This window comes from Orbicella franksi, chromosome 10, assembly GCF_964199315.1.
Source record: "Orbicella franksi chromosome 10, jaOrbFran1.1, whole genome shotgun sequence".
Classification (NCBI taxonomy): domain Eukaryota; kingdom Metazoa; phylum Cnidaria; class Anthozoa; order Scleractinia; family Merulinidae; genus Orbicella; species Orbicella franksi.
This window is the reverse complement of record NC_138154.1, coordinates 6,097,798-6,116,780: the sequence shown is the minus strand read 5'-3', so window position 1 is coordinate 6,116,780 and position 18,983 is coordinate 6,097,798. Positions and strand designations below refer to the sequence as shown.

The following is an 18,983-nucleotide window of genomic DNA, read 5'->3' as shown; positions in this document are numbered from 1 at the left end:
AGGTTGCCACCTTCGGCAACTCGTTTATTGAAAGAGTGTCAGTATCAGGTACCATTTCATTAGTTAGAGCATGTAAATACATGCGATCTCCATGAAATAAGATAGCATCGATATCTGCTTGCGTCCAAGAATCGACCGAATGTGATCGATTGAAAAGCAAAGCTGAAAGTGACATAAATGCACATTGTCGGCCTCGAGAATGCTCACTGAAAGCTTCATGACCTTGATGAATGCTTCCTCGAATAGAAGTAATCATAACAGATTAGCAACTCACCTGTAAACAGGGTAAACCTCGATTCTAGTGTCTGTATCCCAAGGCGAGAAAAAGCAAAGCTGCAAGTGAAACAAATGCAAACTGTCGGCCTCAAGAATGCTCACTGAAAGCTTCATAACCTTGATGAATGCTTCTTCGAATAGAATTCATCAAAAGAGATCGAAAAAAATCAATCAAAGAGAACAAAAAAAATGCAAAACTCACCTTCTTGTGAAACGCGAAAGACGTCAAAACGGCTGATCGAGCACATGTGAATTTCATTGATTATAAGCAAACTGCTCATTGGCTGCCTCGTATTTCAAAGGGCTTTGCTGATAGGCTGATTCACGATCCGATAGAACGAACCAACGAACCAACGAAACTTCTCAAATGCCTTCAAGAATATGAATGCTGCCTATTGGCAGCAAATAATGAAACAATATAATAGAAATTTGAAATAATTCAGGAGTAATAACACTTCCTAAGTGCAAAACCCTTGCACACGAAAGATGTTAGAGCAAAATATTCCATATAAATAGCACTAGACGTGCACTGTCAGTAACATGAATGTGCAAGGAGAATTTGCTATTAGAAAACTAATGGGAATGGATTATCATTCACAAATATTTCATCTTTGTTCCCTGTACAGTTACAAATTAGAGAGTTTCTATCTACAGGCCAAAACTGGTCAGGGTTAAAACAGAATTGCTCAGTGGTAATTTGATACTCTTATGACACAGTAAACATCTCCAATTTGCATATTCCAAAAATCATCTTTTTCATGAATGTTGTTAATTTTTCCGCTTAAATTTTGCCACATTGTCTTTCTGCCACTTTGTTTTGATTTGAATTTTCCATCATGTACTTTATTTTAATGGTGACTTTTTGGTGTAAGTATAGAAGAGCTGCTAGCCCAAGCAAACCGGAAACTGCACATTTGCACAAGCCGATGACAACTTTTCCTATTAATAATATGTTAGTCTCTCAATTAGTTTCTTGAGCTAAACACTTCTGGACTAAACCATGTTTATTAAGATACTTATTCCATCATTTACAGAAATATAATTTCTCACATTATAAGGGCTCTACGTGTGATTAAAAAATGGTACAGGCCATACAGGCCATTCAAAATAGTCGGGAATTCTGTGTAGTTACTGGAAAATTCTCCAATCTCTGATGCCTAATGAACACCCTGCCTTGTGTTACAAATACTGTTATACAATATGTATCCTTTTATTAGTTACTAATGACTAATAAGTTATTATCCCTAGAAACAACACACGTCCTTTTATCTTGACAACAACCAAACATATTAAATGTCACATCCAGTCCTTTTGTTTACATCGAGTTACATTTATTTACATGTACTCTTCTTTGAAAGGTCTTTATTAAAAGACCAGACACGGCAGTGACTTAACAATCAGTAGAAGAAAGGCATATACCAAGATTTTACTGGTTTGGTAGAGCAGGAATTTGCTATACAGAAAAACAGGGGCAAAGCATGGGTGAAAACCAGGGCAAAACTTAGAGCACTAATTTTTTCAAAAACTGCAGATTCCGAAAGGACGGCCGTTGGTTTATACCTGGCTTAATAGTATCCGAGCAGTGCACGCAATGCATTGTGGTGAAAAAGAGCATAAAATGCAATGCATTGTGGTGAAAAAGAGCATAAAATGCAATGCATTAAAAAGCAATGCATTGTGATAAAAAAAGTATAATAGAGGCAATGTATTGTGGTTAAACTCATCACAAATAGATGAGCTTGGGAACTGGTGCCTTAAAAGGTTAGCGGGGTGCCAAAGCCATAAGCTGCTAGGAGGTATCCATGGCAACCCTGGAAAGCAGGAACCACCCAATGAGTGTCTGCTAACCGGCACAGTCACACTGAAAGAAATTCAGTGGAATCTACTTACCTGGAGAATACTTACCCTGACCAAGAACAAAACGGGAGGGAGGAGAGGGTGCAAGAATCTGCAATGATTCGCGAGCAAAGCAGTGCAACTGATCCGCAACAATCAGCAGAATACACTACGACAATTATGCAATGAACCATAAACCCCTGCAAAACCCCTGATGGCCACCCCACAGGTCACGTACTCCCAAACGTGGAAACCGCTGGCTGCATAAGCTCATATTTAACTTGCCTAAATGATATTAGCTGGATGGGCACGCTAGCTGGCTGCATTAGCTTGAGCTTAACCTTGCCTAAATGATATTTAGCCACATTAAAAAAAAGCCGCTAAATTTTTTCCCACTATAGATTAGAACTGCTGCCTTGGCTCGGTCACTCCAGGCTCCCTTGGCTGCGACAGAAAATAGATGTGTGTATCTCTCAACACAAACAAGGCATCAGGATAATTTATTGGTCCAAAGAGATAAACTTAACATAAGCTTGACCAACGTGAAACCCACCTTCAACGGATCATACATCCATGGATTACACTTCACATTCTTGGAAGTACATGTAGTGGGATGAATGGAGTAGAATTGGTCCATACCTTGATTAGAAACTAGTCCTAATTCCACGTTTTGTATGCTACTTTCTGTTACAGTAGTCCAAAGATGAGTGACATGAACCCTTTCTCAACTCTACTTTCTTCATTGCTGAAAGTGGGAATAGAGCATGTGGACACCTCACTGGATTTGATTGACAATGTGCACAGACTTGCATTGGCATCTTGCAAATTGTTGTCACATGCTCCGTCATCTAAATTCAGTGCAGATTCCAGCAACACACGCCCACTGATGTCCCAGCAGGACTCTCACTCTGGAACTCCTCCTCAGTTTTTTTGTACCTTGTGATGCCATGCTGCTCTCCTGTCCAGGCATAACCAGTTATGCCCAATCTGGGCAAACATGGTTTCCAACCAGGAGGAATAGTGGTCTTCTGTCCCAAGATTCCGTGTGGGTGTTGTAGTCCAACAACCCATATGGCATTCTGTCTAAAAGCATTCTGGGACTTAAATCCTGAAAGGACTTTCCTAAGTCAGAGGATGTTGTGCGTTTTATTGGTAAACAAATGTCTCCATAGGATTAATGCTAGAAGTAAAAAAAATCACTGTTCCCAAATCTACAGAACTCCATGCTATCATCTTCTAAAACACTAAGCTTGAAGATGTGGTGCAGTAGTCTTCTCAGTCTTTGGGACACTGAGCTTTTGAAACACAACATAACTTCTGTACCATGTCTCCAATACGGGAAACTGGTTAACAAGCATTCTTGCTTGGTGAGCAGCTGAAGATTGGAGACAATGAGGCTCAGATATCTGGTATAGTGGTAGATGTTTGAGGGGGTGCTCTTGTGACCGTCAAAACCAAAATCACATGAATTTTTCAGCTACTCAATTTCCATTGTCTCCTCAGCCTCTGTCAAAGAATTATACTGCCTTGACAGATGTTTGTTAACATGTGTATGACATGATGCTCCTGAAAAAAAAAAAATCACTTATGTCAACTAGGGAAGAAACTACTACTATACCTGAATATACAAAGAACTCAGCCATCGAATAATTCTATGTAATGGTTCAGCATCAAATAGTTCTATATGATGCAATACAATACAATAATATTTATTGGGTTCCTTGAGAAGATCTTCTTACCTAATTTACAAAAATATTGCCTTTAAAAATTACAATTGGTTTAATGAAAGTATAAATTGACTTGGTAATAATTGCAAATAATTGGTTTAATTTCTATATTAATCAACAAAAGGATGAATACACTACCTGATTCATGATACAAATAGATCCAGAAACTCACTGAAATTTCGTACTTCCACTGCCATGTTGAAAATTTTACAACCACAACAAAATGAATGAGTGAATGGAATGAATTGAATGGATGGAATGAATGGAATGAATAAATGGAACAAAAGGCTGTGTTGTGGAGTTGGCATGCTTTGGCAGGGAAATTTTTGGCCATCTGGAAAATGAGCAGCTTGTAATGCAACAAATCTGCCACCTGGTGGCTGAGAAGGGCATGAAATGATGCTTTAGATGGCTTCTTCCTAGTTTTGGGTTCTTAAGCTTTGTAGAGAATGTCTGTATGCTCCTGGTAACATACAATTACTTTTCTAGTCTTGGTCAAGTTGAGGTAGGGAATAGTTTGCTGAAAGGGACATCTCTGCTGCTGGTTTGCCTTGGAGTAGTCTGATAATGAGTAAGGGATACCCATACAGGGAAATTGGTTGGCTGAAATCAGGCTGACATACTTGCCTGAGTCCTGGATTACTGGCCTAAAGCTAAATGAATATATATCTATTGTGATATACTGGATAAATGTGTAGCCTGATTAGTTAACAGTTATATTACACAAACTGTAGCAAACAGGGTAACTAAAGCTGGAGTCACTTTGGCAAAGTAAAATGTGAATAGCTAATGTTTTCTTCTCACAGGTTCACTCTATACCTTGCCATATTTGTTTGGCGTGGGCACCTGGCAAAAGCTTTTACATAACATCATGGTTTCCCAAATGTGACATGACAATTTCAAATCTATGAAGACTTGATTGAGCATCAGTGCATTAACTGATGAGCATCTTTTATGGATACTATGTCATAGAACAGAATTTTTGATCTTGACATTGAGATTGGTTTCCTTCCATGTTTTTCCATCAAGCCTGTTTTCCTCCCTTGATTAAAAGGAGAAAAATAGGTCTTAACTTTGGCAAATTGAATTAATGACTCCTGAAGCCAGTAGAAGTCAAATATATTTAAATATGGACACCAATGTAGTGGTTGACGTACCATGCTAGCTGGTCTACTTTTTTCTCTTCCTTGGAGATCACTTGAGAAGTAGTAGCTACATGTTTCTTCAGCTTGGTGCTTGTTACATTTTACAGGGTTTGAAAGAGGTTAATCACCCTGCATGACAAATTTGCTCAAGAAATACCATGCTCCCATGTACTCTATCGATTGTTGGGTCAGTTTGGCAAATACATTTTTTCAAATACATATTTTCATAATGTCTTACAGCTTTTTTGTCTTCATAAGAAGACTGATGCTGCTGGTTATCTCAGGGGTCAAATTAATGGACACTTTTCTTCCCTTCTTGCCATATATCTTAACCATGTTTATTGTGTTTAAGAACAGGACAAACTAGAATCTACCATAAATCAGCGTTCAAAAGTACCTACATTGTTAAACAGGTAAATTTGACAACATATGCAGCACTGAACACTTTCCTTGATGTAACATTATTCTTTCAAATGTTGCCAACTGGTGGGTTATTTGTTGTGAAGGCAAAATAAATGCAGATGGCAGTTCTGATTAACACTTGAATGAATACAGGATACAGCATGAAGAATGGTAATTTTGAATGAAGTGACCTTATGTTTCTTAGTTTAATACAAGCTCTTGATTTACTGAAAAGGTCTGGGTATGTAAACCTCCTGCATTCAAAATATATGTAAGTAGACAAAAATAAAATTGATGGAATGTGCTAAGAAATGTGAATGAGGCAAATGAAAACTGCTGTATTTCATATGCGGCTTTTAAAACCAAGTTATTTTCTTTTGGTTTTCAAGGATGAAAATAGTCAAGAGAGCCTTCAACTCCTGCATAAGTACTCTTGCGGAAGTCATCAACTGTTTAAAAAAAACTATGGTTTTAACATGTAAACTAACTGTTTAACTATGATGATTTGTTGTCCTGAGAGTGAAAAGTGAGGTCATTCCATGATGAAACTCGCACACAAGAAAGAGCATTTCTGGGCATCTTGGTTTACCTCAGCAATGATGCCCTTGGTAGGGGACATCAGGGGGTTAGAGCACCTACCACGAATTTCTCTAACATCATCAACAAGGCAACCCAGTGGTTTTTTTTTGTCAAAATAGGTAGGGTTATAAATAAACAAACAAACAAACAAACAACATTTATGCAGGATGACTATTTAGTTATGACAAAAGCCCTCCAAGAGGACATGTAGTTATTGGATAGTGAATAACCTCAATAGTGCCAAAAAGAGTTGTGGAGTTTTGGTCTTAATGCGACGTATTGTTTTCAGTGTGTTTGGCATTATTTGTCCTCTGCATCATTGTGGGCAACATTGAGCCAAGACGGGAACAGCAGTGGATGCAGGAAACTAAAGGCACCAAAACAAACAATTTCTGAAATACAGCTCTAGAGGCTAACAATGATACAGGGAGAATCTATGTAACAGAGAGTGATATGTACCTATTTGGACAGATTTTACAGTGACAATGTTAACTGCACCTAACAGATATTTCAGATTTGAAAAAAAAGAGTTTCGAAATGATCATCTTTATGAGCATTGTACTCATAAATAGAAGATATAAGAGATTCGTTTGTATGATCAACTCAGAAGTGTTGACAGGTCCATGTCGAATGAAATGACTGACTGCTTGTCCAGTCCAAGGCTCCATATACAGCATGAGTCCTTGCTTGAGGTGAGAACAGTTTCTGAAATGGAGTGAGTGGGTGGGGGATCGTGGGGTTTGCACACACTGTTTGCAAGCTCGTCAGCGATTGGCTAATGATGCGTTAATCCGATTTTTGATGCATATTTTCATTTATCTTCGAAGAAGGACCACCTCATTACAATCCATGACAATAATGTTTTTAAACCACGGTGTAATGATTGGTGCATTTTTGGCTAATGCTTGAAACGATGCTTGGTTAACTCTGATTTTCCAATGTTGTGAGTGTACACATCAATGGTTAGATGGTCTCTGAGGTTCGTTGTTGGTGCTAATCTGGTCACGGCTGAGGCATTGGCCTCGTTGGTCTCATTGGCCTCACTGGTGATAATTGTAGTTGTCGCAGTGGTCGTTGCGGTGGTCATGGTTGTAGTTTTCACAGTGGTCACGGTGGTCTTGGTGGTCGTGGTGGTCGTGGTGGTCATGGTGGTCATGGTTGTAATGGTTATGGCGGTGGTGATGGTTGTAGTTGTCGCAATGGTCACAGTGGTTGTGGTGGTCACATTCCACAGACGACTTTGTCCAAACTTCTCGCAGAAATCATCTCAAAACAATAGAATCTATTGTAAAGTAAATCCTTTATATAGGGCAATTGATTATCTTTGGACAATTCTCCTATTAAAAATGTAAACGTTGCAGAAATTGAATTGAAAGTAATTAACCAAAGAAAATATATGTGAGGATAGAATTATGACATTTTTGCCTACAACTGGAATTGATTTAAAATTAACTCCACAATTAGCAAAGTAATCAAAATAAAAGTAAGAAGGGATTCTCCTATGAGCTCCACACTACTAAACAGTGATGCAGCACTTATAAAAAGCAAGTATACTCCTCTACAGTGTTGTTTTTCCAAAAAGTCGCCGACCCTAATGCAGCCAATAGGCCACGTTCAAAATATCAAAACTCTAAAGTGGATTCGAGGCTTTTGCGTCAAAATTGCAAAATTTTTTAAGTTTCTTTGTCTCACAATCCCCAAAAGAGAATGGGATACAAGGTAGAATATTGATGTATTGGATGTGGCTTATCAAATACAAACCAGAACATTTCCATTTTTATTTTTAAAATTTCCAAATTACAGGCCACAATTGTTCAAAGGGTGGATAATGCTATCCACTGGATAAATTGTTATCCAGTGGATAACTGTTCGCAAAACAAACTACGCTATCCATCGGATAGTGATTTATCCGGTGGATGGTGTTACCTACCCTTTGAACAACTGGGGCCAGGTCTTTTCTTTTGGAAGAGATTTCTTGAACATTACCAGATAGGATATCTCTGCACAATACAGACTCATGAGATATATTTAAACAACTTAAACTTAAAAAACTAATCAAATCTTAATATGAGAGTAGCTATCAAACTTCTATACAAACCTCTCTGCACTTCTTGCTAAGCACCAATAGCTTTGAAATGATAACACTCAACATGGGATGTCCTCTTTTGAAAAGGTCTCTGAATTCCAGCATGATGTCCAGAGAAATAAAAACTTTCTCACAAACATTGAAGAGGCCTGAAAACAGTAATAGGTAAATAAGTAAATTACAATGAAAAACAACGATTAAATTTTGATTATCATTGTCAAATATATTCAAAGTATTACCTATATCCACTGGAAAAGGTTGGTGGATGGCCAGGCAATCTTTGCCGGAACAGGTTTTAACTTTCACATCCACCTTGGAGAAGGCATTCAATTATGTAATCTGGTATGCATTGTTGCTCTGCTGTCCAGGATGATTGGTTTCCTTGCCCAATGGTGAATGGCAGAGCCTGCAATGTTCATCCAAAGGGAGGAGAACCAAAGGCCATCCTCCAGAAACTCCAAGCAAGAAGCAAGAGTCCCTTGCCATTATGCCTCAGAGAAGCTCTCTTGGAATTTCATATTGATGTAGAAATTGCGTTTCACAGTTTCAATGGTTTAGGGGTCAAAATCTTCTTTGTTGTCTTCTGCTGTTCTCTTCAGAGCAAAGTTTTTGCAGCTTAGGGAAGATGGGCCACGGTGGACAGGGGAATAGGCAAGCTTGGCCTAGAGTAGACCTTTGGCAGCTGCACTATGTTGTTCTTGCTTAGGTCAAAGGCTTCCAAACTAACTATGGAGCATTCAATCGGCTCATTTTCACCTTGCAGGGTTGTTACTGACAGCTTGGTTTTAGTTCCTTTGAAGTTCAGCTTTTATAAAAGGCTTATACGTTTCCACCATCTTACCATGACCCTTTGCCTTGACCCGGACTGGAAGAATCGCAAGCCTGGTTACTGAATTATGTAATGTGAAGTAACTAGACTTGATGTAACCATTGTTAGCAGAGTTAGAATTAACTGGCGGTGGGTCGACGCCTTTGCCTTGGCCTCCAATTGGGCTTTTGGTTATGGTTAAATAATAATAAAACAATAAGACTTTATTTAACGAAGGTGACATAATTTACTGGTTGCCCAGTAGTTTACAATATGGCCCTCCCTAATTTTACATAAAGTTATTTACATATTATATACTTATGAATAGTTGAAGCAGTCAAGGCGTTTGTGTTGCTTCTTGGATGTAAGAAGGTAGAATGTTTACCGATACACCCTTGTACTCTGCAGAAGCTTTCCTTTGGGTAGTCACACACAAAGTAACCAGCTGTGAGACAGTTACTGCAGAGTTTTTGGTCATCCACAAACCCTTGCCTTTCCTGGAGAGGCTGTTTTCAAAACTTGTTGCAGCATGACAGCCAGTGGCTAGAAGAACATGAAGGACACTCAGGTTTTTTATTTGAATTTTCAGTGGCTGGCGGTTTGCCTTGAGTCGAGAAGCCCCCTTCTCTTGGTGGTTTTCTCAATGATTTGCCATTAACTTGCTTTCCTTTGTTTTTGTTTACTACCCTGCTGAAAATGGGATGGGTTGCAGCTTTTGCCTTAGCTGCCACAAAGTCCATGATATCCTTGACGGTGACATCTCAGTTTTCCGTTTCTATGACCCGGTCAACAGTATCACACCACTTCAATCTAATTGCAAATGGTAGCAGGTCGATTACCTTCTTGAGGTTGTCGGGGTTGTCCAGCTTATTGACATAACCAATTTCCTTCAATGTATTGACCAGCTTGAAAGCTGGATGGAAAACTGCTCAAGCACTGATCTGTTCTTAGGTTTAATCAATGGCCCCTCAATGAGTTGTTTGACATGTGCAGCAGCCATCTTGTATTTTCAACTGTCTCTTTCCTTCAGCAGCCTTCTTGCTTCCATGTAGCCTTCTTCTCACATGGAAAGACTCCTCATTAGTTTCTGGGCAGGGCCAGAAGTATACTGCACTAGGCATTACAGGCGAGAAAGTGAACTTGTGGTCTTCTGTTCCACGAGGTGTTCAAATGTGTGTATGAAGTCGCAATAATCAATGGGATCACTTGTGTCTCCATTAGATGAATGAATGATGCATCTTGATGGCTACTGGTTTTGATGTCATATGGCAAACCTTGGTTTGGTGCCATCACATGGCAATACTCAGGTGCTTCAGGGTTAAGGGGTACTTAGATCACTGCAGAATTTCGTTTGGCTCATAGGACTGCTTGCCTTGAGGAATTATTGCTGTCTTATCAATGACATTGCCTGGGTGGCCTCCTTCCATCGGCGTAAATGCAGACTTTACGGGTTTAAATGCTGCTTTGCCTGGTGTAACTTCATCCTGATGAAACAAGTCACGCTCTCAGCTTTCCTTGGCATCTGCTTCCTCAAACACTCGTCTCTCGGCCTCAGCCTCTGCAATATCTGCTTGCAGTTGGATTTCTGCTTTTCTTTGCTTGATTCTCAATTCTTTGATTTGAAGGTCATACAGTTTTTGAAGAGTAGTGCCGTCGCCTCTAATGCTGTCTTATTTGCAGCGGACCTCGCCTTTGCAGTAGCAGTACTGCTTGTGCAAGATAACAGATGGCATAAGGAGCAAGTCACACAATCCAGCATTACTCACAGAATCCTTGGGGCCAACATAAGCACTTTGAGATGTCAACAACCTTTGAGTGTCTGGTTCCATGATTCATGAAGAGATTTCTCTCTAGTTCCGACGCTAGTTCTACGAGCAAATCGCAATATTTTTGTGATAGTTGTTGTTCTCCTTTGGTCTTAATTTGGTTGCATGATCCATGAAGAGATTTCTCTCTCTAGTTCTGACGCTAGTTGTATGAGCGAGTTGTAATATTTTTCAGATTCTTGTCATTCTCTTACGGTCTTAATTTGGTTATAATAAGCTTCATGAGTGATTTTGAATTCCTCCAGAACTTCGTTTAGCTCAATCAGGACTCTTTGAATGGTGTCAGTGGATTTGCGTGCAGACGATAACTCGTTAAGTCTATTAACCTTTCTTGTCACATTTTGGCAAAACTGTGGGTGGCCTTTAGATCATCCAGTGATTGCGGTTTTGTGGAAGCCATTGTGGAGCGTTAATCCTTGATAAATCCAATTAATCATGGTAGACTAGAAAATGACAATTGTGCGTTGATACTGACTGACAAATTGCAAATAGCATTCTTCAATTCTTCAAATTCCTTTGCTGTGCAGCAAATTTGAACTAAGTGTGAATTACAAAGACAGATATAACTCAAAAAGAACTTCTGACTACGATGTAAATAGAGTTTATTTGGCAGAGATCACTGTTCCATACAAATTAAATTGAAACAAATCATGAGCCAAGATGAAGGTAGAATTAAACCATGCGCTGTAAGCATATCCATAAATCGTATGATGTAAACCGTATGGTGGTTCGAACTGAAATACAATAATGAAAATTGAAGATAACATAACTAACATATCAAACTATAAAAATAAAATAATCTAAATGAAGAAACTATCCTTAAGATTTGAGATAACGTCTGTAACATGGAAGTGGAACATAATGGCACTTAAACTGATTGTATGGAAGGCTGGAAAATGATTAATAAACTACACAGTGTCTAACTTGGATGGTAGTTTCATGGCAAATAACTCACATTGGAGATGTGGACCTAATCAAGCGTGATTCCGCGCATACAAAATTAACTTACCAATTAAGTAACGACACAGACCATTTGATAGGTGATAAAAGGAAACTTAACTGAAATGAATAACAATAAAAAACCTAAGATCTAAGCCTAAAAAACAAGGAATAGAGTTCAACGATAACTGTGAACAATACTGTAACTATAACTTACACCAAACTAATGTCTTCTCGAAATTGGACATTGCAATTTAGAATTCTGCAAGGAAAGCAAAAGTTTGAAAAATAATTAGTGTTGCTGTGATCTGCAGCTTCTGGCACATTTTGATCAGTGAGTCCTGAAAAGCTATTATGCTTTTACAGATTTAAACAATAACTAAACAATACTGTAACAATAAAATGGTCTAATGCCACACATGCCTTTCTACTACCTCCTAAGGTCAAATATATTTGTACTGTGCATGAGTAGCCCAATCATGACACAAAAAATAAAAAAGAATGCCGGCGAAAACTAGACCCCTGCTGGCCCGAGTAATAATAATGTTTTTGAAAAGGGATTTTATCGAATTTTACCAAAGAACAAATTCCATGCTTGCTCTTGGTTGTACCATTACTCTGACTCTACACATCACATTTGACGGAACAAAATGATCTTGCCGTTTTTGACTACAGCACTAGCAAGACATGTATAGGTACATGTAATGTAAAATGGGTAGTCAGGCCTGAGTAACAGTTTCTTAACACTGATCTGTTTCATTTTGCAAGTATCACAACACACTTCTGAATGGAAAAAGTACTTCATGGGCTCGTTTGAAACCTACACTGCCCTTACATCACGAGTACTTCCTTAAGCAATGCCTGATAACACCCTTTCATAATTTATTTTCCAAGTTCAGTGGCTCACAGCCACTTTGATTTAAACATGACAAACACTTTTCTCATGTAGAACTTTTTTATTACATGGGTGTTATAACAATGCCCACCAAAGATATTTACAAACAAGTTCTAAAGAAATAGATGATCTGTTGTTCGAGAACAACGCAAAACTTAATCCTCTGTGTTGCTTACAATAACATATGGAATGGAAAATTTTTGCAGGGCCAAAACAACTGTCAACTTTTTTGCGGTCATGTTTGAAAGCCTTTCAAAGAGTTTTCGCTTCACTTGACATCGTCAACAAGTCTTGAGCACCACACTTGAAATTCAGACAGTCTATTGTTGAAATAACTATTCTTTTGTAAGGACAGACCTAAGGTCAGCACAGCCTGGAGTTATGCACTATCTTGTTGTGGATCATGCGGAGACTGGTACAAAGTCTGCAGCAATCGGTTTTTCTCTTGGCTGGCTTGACCTTTACTGGCACCAGGGAGGAAACTGACTCCACCCACTGGCTTCCATCCACTTCCAGGCAGTAGAAACCAGCCCGACACACTTGTACCAGTGCAGGGAGGCTTGACCAGCAGGCAGGAATGAAAGCAAAAGATATGACAGGCCTACACGGACTCCTCTCGTGAATTGCGATAGCAATGCATTTCAGCCTTCAATTAAATTGTTGCTCTAACAAGCGTATCTTTTAGCGATTTGCCTCTCTCATATGATCTAATCGGAGGTTTAGTATAGATGCTTTTTCGTAAGCATCATTTTGTTTGTCCTCCGCCCTGTTTTCTTTGGTGTCTGTTGGAGGACAGTAAGAAGGTGTTTTTGGGGCTGTGTAATTGACATCCTCATCACCAGATGTACTTGGTCCGAGGTGTAGCAGTAATTTGTTGTCTGACATCATAGTTGCTTCAGCAGGACCGCTTGGTTTTGATTCTTCATGAATCTCTTCAGCTGCTGTTTGAGGCGTGACAACTTTAACATCAATATTAGTCAGGGAAAGGTAGAGAAGTTTCTCAATTCCGTTCCCGCTCGAATAGTCACGGTAGGCACAGGAGACTCAAAATGTGGCATGGGTCGGCAGAGCGCAATGTCAGCAGTTGCTCAACAAAGTGAAACATTTCAATATGGCGGCCAAAGGCCAGAGTAATGATCTTTCAACAGATGCAGTTCGAGAAGCAGTTTTAGCTGATAGGGATGACTTGTCGTCTCAAGAATCGGAAGAAATCGGTGAAGAAGAATCAGTTAATGGAGAATCCGAAGATGTTCTCAGTGAGAAGATTGAATTGTGTCTTCATGCATTTGACTTGCTTGATTTACGTGATGTAAATTTGGATATGTTTAAGAAATGCGTGTGAAGACAAATTGAAGCATCTTACCACGTATTTCAAAGTCCTACTGATCTGTTAAAGATTTTATTGAATGCTCCTGTAAACTGTGGAACAGTCCTTTATGATGAAACCAGACTGTGGCTGGACAAGATCAAATTACGTTTGGGAGGAAAAGTCAGCATCAGGCGCCCTTATCAATGCGAAATAATTCAAAATTTACCAAAAGAAATTTTTTTGGTGTTTCAAAGTGGAGTTGTATGCTCTCGGTTGCAAGATGATGTTGATGGTATTTCCCTCGCTGAAAATAATAAGTGCTATGCGATATCATTCACAAGGTTGGAAGCTGTTGTTGCATTATTCTCTGTGTTGTCAGGAATGTCAGAAGGGGCAGTCAGGTCATACTTCAAGAGGAAAGTGTCGAATGGAAGAGCTAAAGTTATAGTAAACTTGGAGAAAGACTTTGTTTTCCTTTACAAGATCAAAGCTGGCCAACTCTTGATAACATTCCATTATGGATTTTGGAACACGTTAAGCTTCCCACTCCATAGCTAAGTTACAGTATCATTATTGCTTATTTACCAGACAATGAAAGACTGCATGATTCTAGTTGGTTTTTGGTAACAGTGTTTTAATGAGTTAATAGCTTGAAATTGAGTTGAATACAACTTATTCAATGTTGATATTTAATAACATGCCAACAAAGTTTGTAACAAGAGTAAATAGTATTGTCTAAAAGTCAATACAAAATTATTTTGAATACAAATTATGCAGTTGTAGGCTGTTGTTAAAAGTGAGTTGCTTACTGTTGCCCATTTATGTTTTCCAAACAAAATGATAGTTACTTCTATGAAAATGAAATTAAACGCAACTGTTCAAATGCTAATATATGAACATGTCAATAAACTTTGTAATACAGGTTGCCCAAGTAAGGGCAATCTCCATGAAATAATTTAAGCTAGGAATGTCATTGTTATGGATAGTGAGACCCTGAAAGATTGCCTTACAAAATCAATATGCAAAATGCTTGACACTGGTTTAAAAGTAAACAAGAGTCATATGAACTTCAGTTTATGATGTACAATGTACAACAACTACTCTTTGTTGTGAGCAGACTTTGGAATGTCCTGGCTATAAATTGAAAGTAACTGCAAATTTTTAATGAGCAAAATGCCTTGGACATAGAATGGTGGAAGGAGATGCTAAAGAATATTGAACACTCCTTTCTTATAGCACACTTTGCATCTCTTCTGAGGCTTTTGTTTAGAGGCTGTTGCTGGAACTGGTGAAACAAAGTGACGCTCAGTAAGTTGTATGATGTTCTCCTCTCTGGGAATCTCCATGTCAGCACCATTTCCATTTTCAAAGAGAAGGGCTGCAATCACTTCACGTTGAAATCCCAGGAATGGTTTTTCATGACCATCCTTCTGATAAACAATGAAGCTGTTGAGCATGGAAAGCTGCATAAAGTGGATGGCCACCTTGTACCATTTCAGTGTTTTGTGAGGCACCTCATAGGGTTTCAGCAGCTGATCAGTGCGGTCGATGCCACCCATGTATTTGTTGTAGTCAGCAATACAGGTTGGCTTTGTCTGGCGCTGATTTGGTGTCTCCTGTCTGGCCTATGGACCACTGAATCATCATGGATGGTACTGAGCATAAACACAACCTTCTTAACTTTGAATTTTATTGCCAATAGCTCATCAGAGCGACAAGCTATTAGCTCATCTCTTCTCAATACACCGATTCCAGAAAAAAACCGGAAGTTGCACCGAAACAAGGCTTAATAGCCCTCGCGGTAATTAAAGCAACATGACGAACGAAGAAGAAAGGCCAATCTCTCTTCTGATGATATTCCCGGCGTCAGTGTGAGTGAAGAACATTGAAAACTTGACACTCAGCCAATCGAAATTCTGGCTTAAAAGTCGCCGTATAAATCAAAGGGGCAAAATAAAGGAACTTTTAGATGGGTATGTTTTCCATCCTTCGATTGTCTTGATCTCTAATATGCGCAAAAATAACCTGTTCTCACCATTTTTATTGCCTAAAAGAACTTTGTTCATGGTCGGTTTAGGAAAAAGAATCTGAATGAAATGAAAATTGTAAAAGTTTACGACCCTGACCCGAAGAATGCTTTACCAAAGCTACAGCAGGAGATCAAAAGAACATACGGAAGTAAATTTTAAAATTGTGTCGGATATCGGGAATATTGTAACAAAACACTTTAAAAAATTTCCTACGGCTGATTCATTTTTCACTGACCACTTCAGTCTTCTCAAGTTTGAGAACATCCAATCTCTCTTCATAAATTAACAATCGGTGTTAGAGAATAAAGGGAAATCCTTTTAAAAGTTCAAAAGATGCTAATCAGAGTATCAAACAAGACCATGATCTACTCGCCAAGAATGGTATAAGCAAGGGTTCGGTACAGTGACAGCATCGTTGCGTAGCAGGGTAGGACACAATCACAAAGCTGATTCATCAGTCAAATCACCAATAAAATTATCAGTGACGTGTACTACAGTGTAACAAAGACTATCAGTCACATGCCATGAAAGATGGCCTAGAAAACTAGCAACTAGTAATGAACAGGTACACTGAAATAATGCATCAACAGGGATCGACGAATGTGCAAGTAACAAAATGCTTTTTTTTTTTGTTCAAGAGAAAAGGGAAATTTTGGGGGCCTCCCCAGGGTCCCCCAGCTGGACTGAGGTTACAGACCCAAGTAAGGGCAATCTCCATGAAATAATTTAAGCTAGGAATGTCATTGTTATGGATAGTGAGACCCTGAAAGATTGCCTTACAAAATCAATATGCAAAATGTTTGACACTGGTTTAAAAGTAAACAAGAGTCATATGAACTTCAGTTTATGATGTACAATGTACAACAACTACTCTTTGTTGTGAACAGACTTTGGAATGTCCTGGCTATAAATTGAAAGTAACTGCAAATTTTTAATGAGCAAAATGCCTTGGACATAGAATGGTGGAAGGAGATGCTAAAGAATATTGAACAATTTATGATAAATATATTATATATGAATTGGCTTACCTAATGCTTAGAGATGGCCTTACACGATGTGATTATTGCTAAAGCCAGAATAAATAATGTATATCAAAGGTCCAAAAATTTTGTCCAGCATCTAATATGAGAAAATTCAGCTACTTCCAGTTTTTCTCTGGTGATGAATATTTGAATAAATATTTCAAAATAGTTCAAAACAATTGGGAATCTATAAGATCATACAGTGTAGAAAATTCTCAATGAGTTCAAATTCAATTGCACTTTTATGTTATTAGCAAAATTATACACCAGCTCTACCATGTGTCCTTCTATGTTACACCCTGTGCCAGAAAATATAACATGAAGCCACATAATGCACAATTTCAGTATGGTGGAAATCACCAAATATTTAATTACCACTGATGAACAATATCATGTACTCTGTTTAAAGTCACTACCAAATGACAAATAAACATCAGATAACTTTTTTCTGCCAGTTTACAAGCAAATAGCTCACTATCCAGGGTTGATTAACAACTCTACACAACCTTAGTGGAGTTACACCATAAAATACATGCCATCCATTTATTCTCCTAATAGCCATTTCAGCTTGTATTCTTACATTTGCAGTTCTGGTTCATGGTTGGAAAACAGTCTTCCTTAGAAAATTGGCATTAAAATTATAGTCAGTTCTGATTTACTTGGTTGCATAGAATGGATGAAGATTATAACCTTCCTGCTTGCCAGTACAAGCTGTCTATCAACTCTAAGACATTAAGGAAAATTCCTACAAGGCCTTAAAATGTGTTGTCAGACTTATTCAGAGTAAAGTTCACTTTTGGATGTCCAGGTCTTGGGTGTCTGAACTGTTATCTCTCTGCAGTCTATTCTGCACCTTATGTTTTCAAATTCAGCCTAGGAAAACTTCAAGTAAATAATTCATGGGCTGGCTCCCCAACATCAAGTACAGGAAATTGGCCCATGCAATAATTTATCTGACACTACTAGTTCTGAAACATTAAACCTAAAAGCCAGATCTTGCTGAAATATTAAGCGAGTAAAAAATATTCAAAATTCATCAATGGCTGTATTTAAATCACTAATGTCCTTCCACATTCAACATTATTTTTGGGAAAATTTTTTTGTTTACCTCAGAGGCATGAAAACTGATTAATTCCTAAGTTGATTGAAGCTGAAAGGTATTCATATGCCAGACTCAGATGTATCATATATTTTGTTCTACACAGAGATTCCTCATCAACTTTTGCCCAAGGGAAAGCCAAGGGTATGGCTCCCAGTTTCAAAAAGTGTACTCAGTTTAAAATCACTTGGCAAGAAGTGCTCGGAAAAACAAAAATTATTTCCTACCGAGGTAAAATAGACCTCTCCCCTTTGCATAAGTATTTCCCACTTTTTTCTTCTTTGTTTATCTGGGTAGCTTGTCCGAAGGAAACTCAGTCGTGGAAATGATAAATCAGGTTGGTTTTTGCTTCGATTATTAGAGTTTGCAGCTGCACAACACTTGTGTCCAACTCTTTTCCTTTTCTTTACCACATTTGCTCCAGACAAGTAGCTCTAACCTACATACATTCGAATTTTTTCGTTCTTCCCCAGCATTTCGTCCGCCATTTTGAAAGCTCGAGGGCTATTAAGCCTCGCTTGCGTGCAACTTCCAGTTTTTTTCTGGAATCGGTGTATTGGGCACTCTTCACTTGCTCTGGGAACCCCCTCCTGTTGCTTTGGATTGTTCCACAAGCTAAAGTTCCTTGGCGGCAAAGGTACTTGTACAGTGGCAAGCTTGTACACCAGTTGTCAGTGTACAAATGATATGCCTTCTGCAGCAATGGTTGCATGAGGTCGACGACAACTCTCTCAGAAAGAGAAAGCTCTTGTGCTCTGGGGGCTACGTTTTCTTTCCCTGTATAAATCTTGAAAGAAAATGTGTAACTACTATCTTCACACAACATAAATGATTTCACACCAAATCTAGCTCTTTTTAGGGGGATGTATTGCTTGAAACCCAATCTCCCCTTCCACATTAGCAGGAACTCATCAATTGAAATGTTATGGGCTGGAACATATACTTCCTGAAACTTTTCAGAGATGATCCAATAAAGATCACAGCTTGAACAGTTTATCAGGAGC

The 18,983-nt window shown here is 38.6% G+C and overlaps 1 protein-coding gene across 1 annotated transcript in view; it reads right to left on the bottom strand.

Annotated features, from left to right (window-relative positions):
- The window catches only part of LOC145501043 (uncharacterized), a 7,404-nt gene extending 7,057 nt beyond the window's left edge, over positions 1-347 (bottom strand). The window contains exon 1 of the mRNA XM_081480605.1: positions 275-347. The gene's annotated coding sequence lies outside the window, so the exon portion shown is untranslated. The remainder of the gene's footprint in view (positions 1-274) is intronic.
- Between the last annotated feature and the right edge of the window lie 18,636 nt (positions 348-18,983).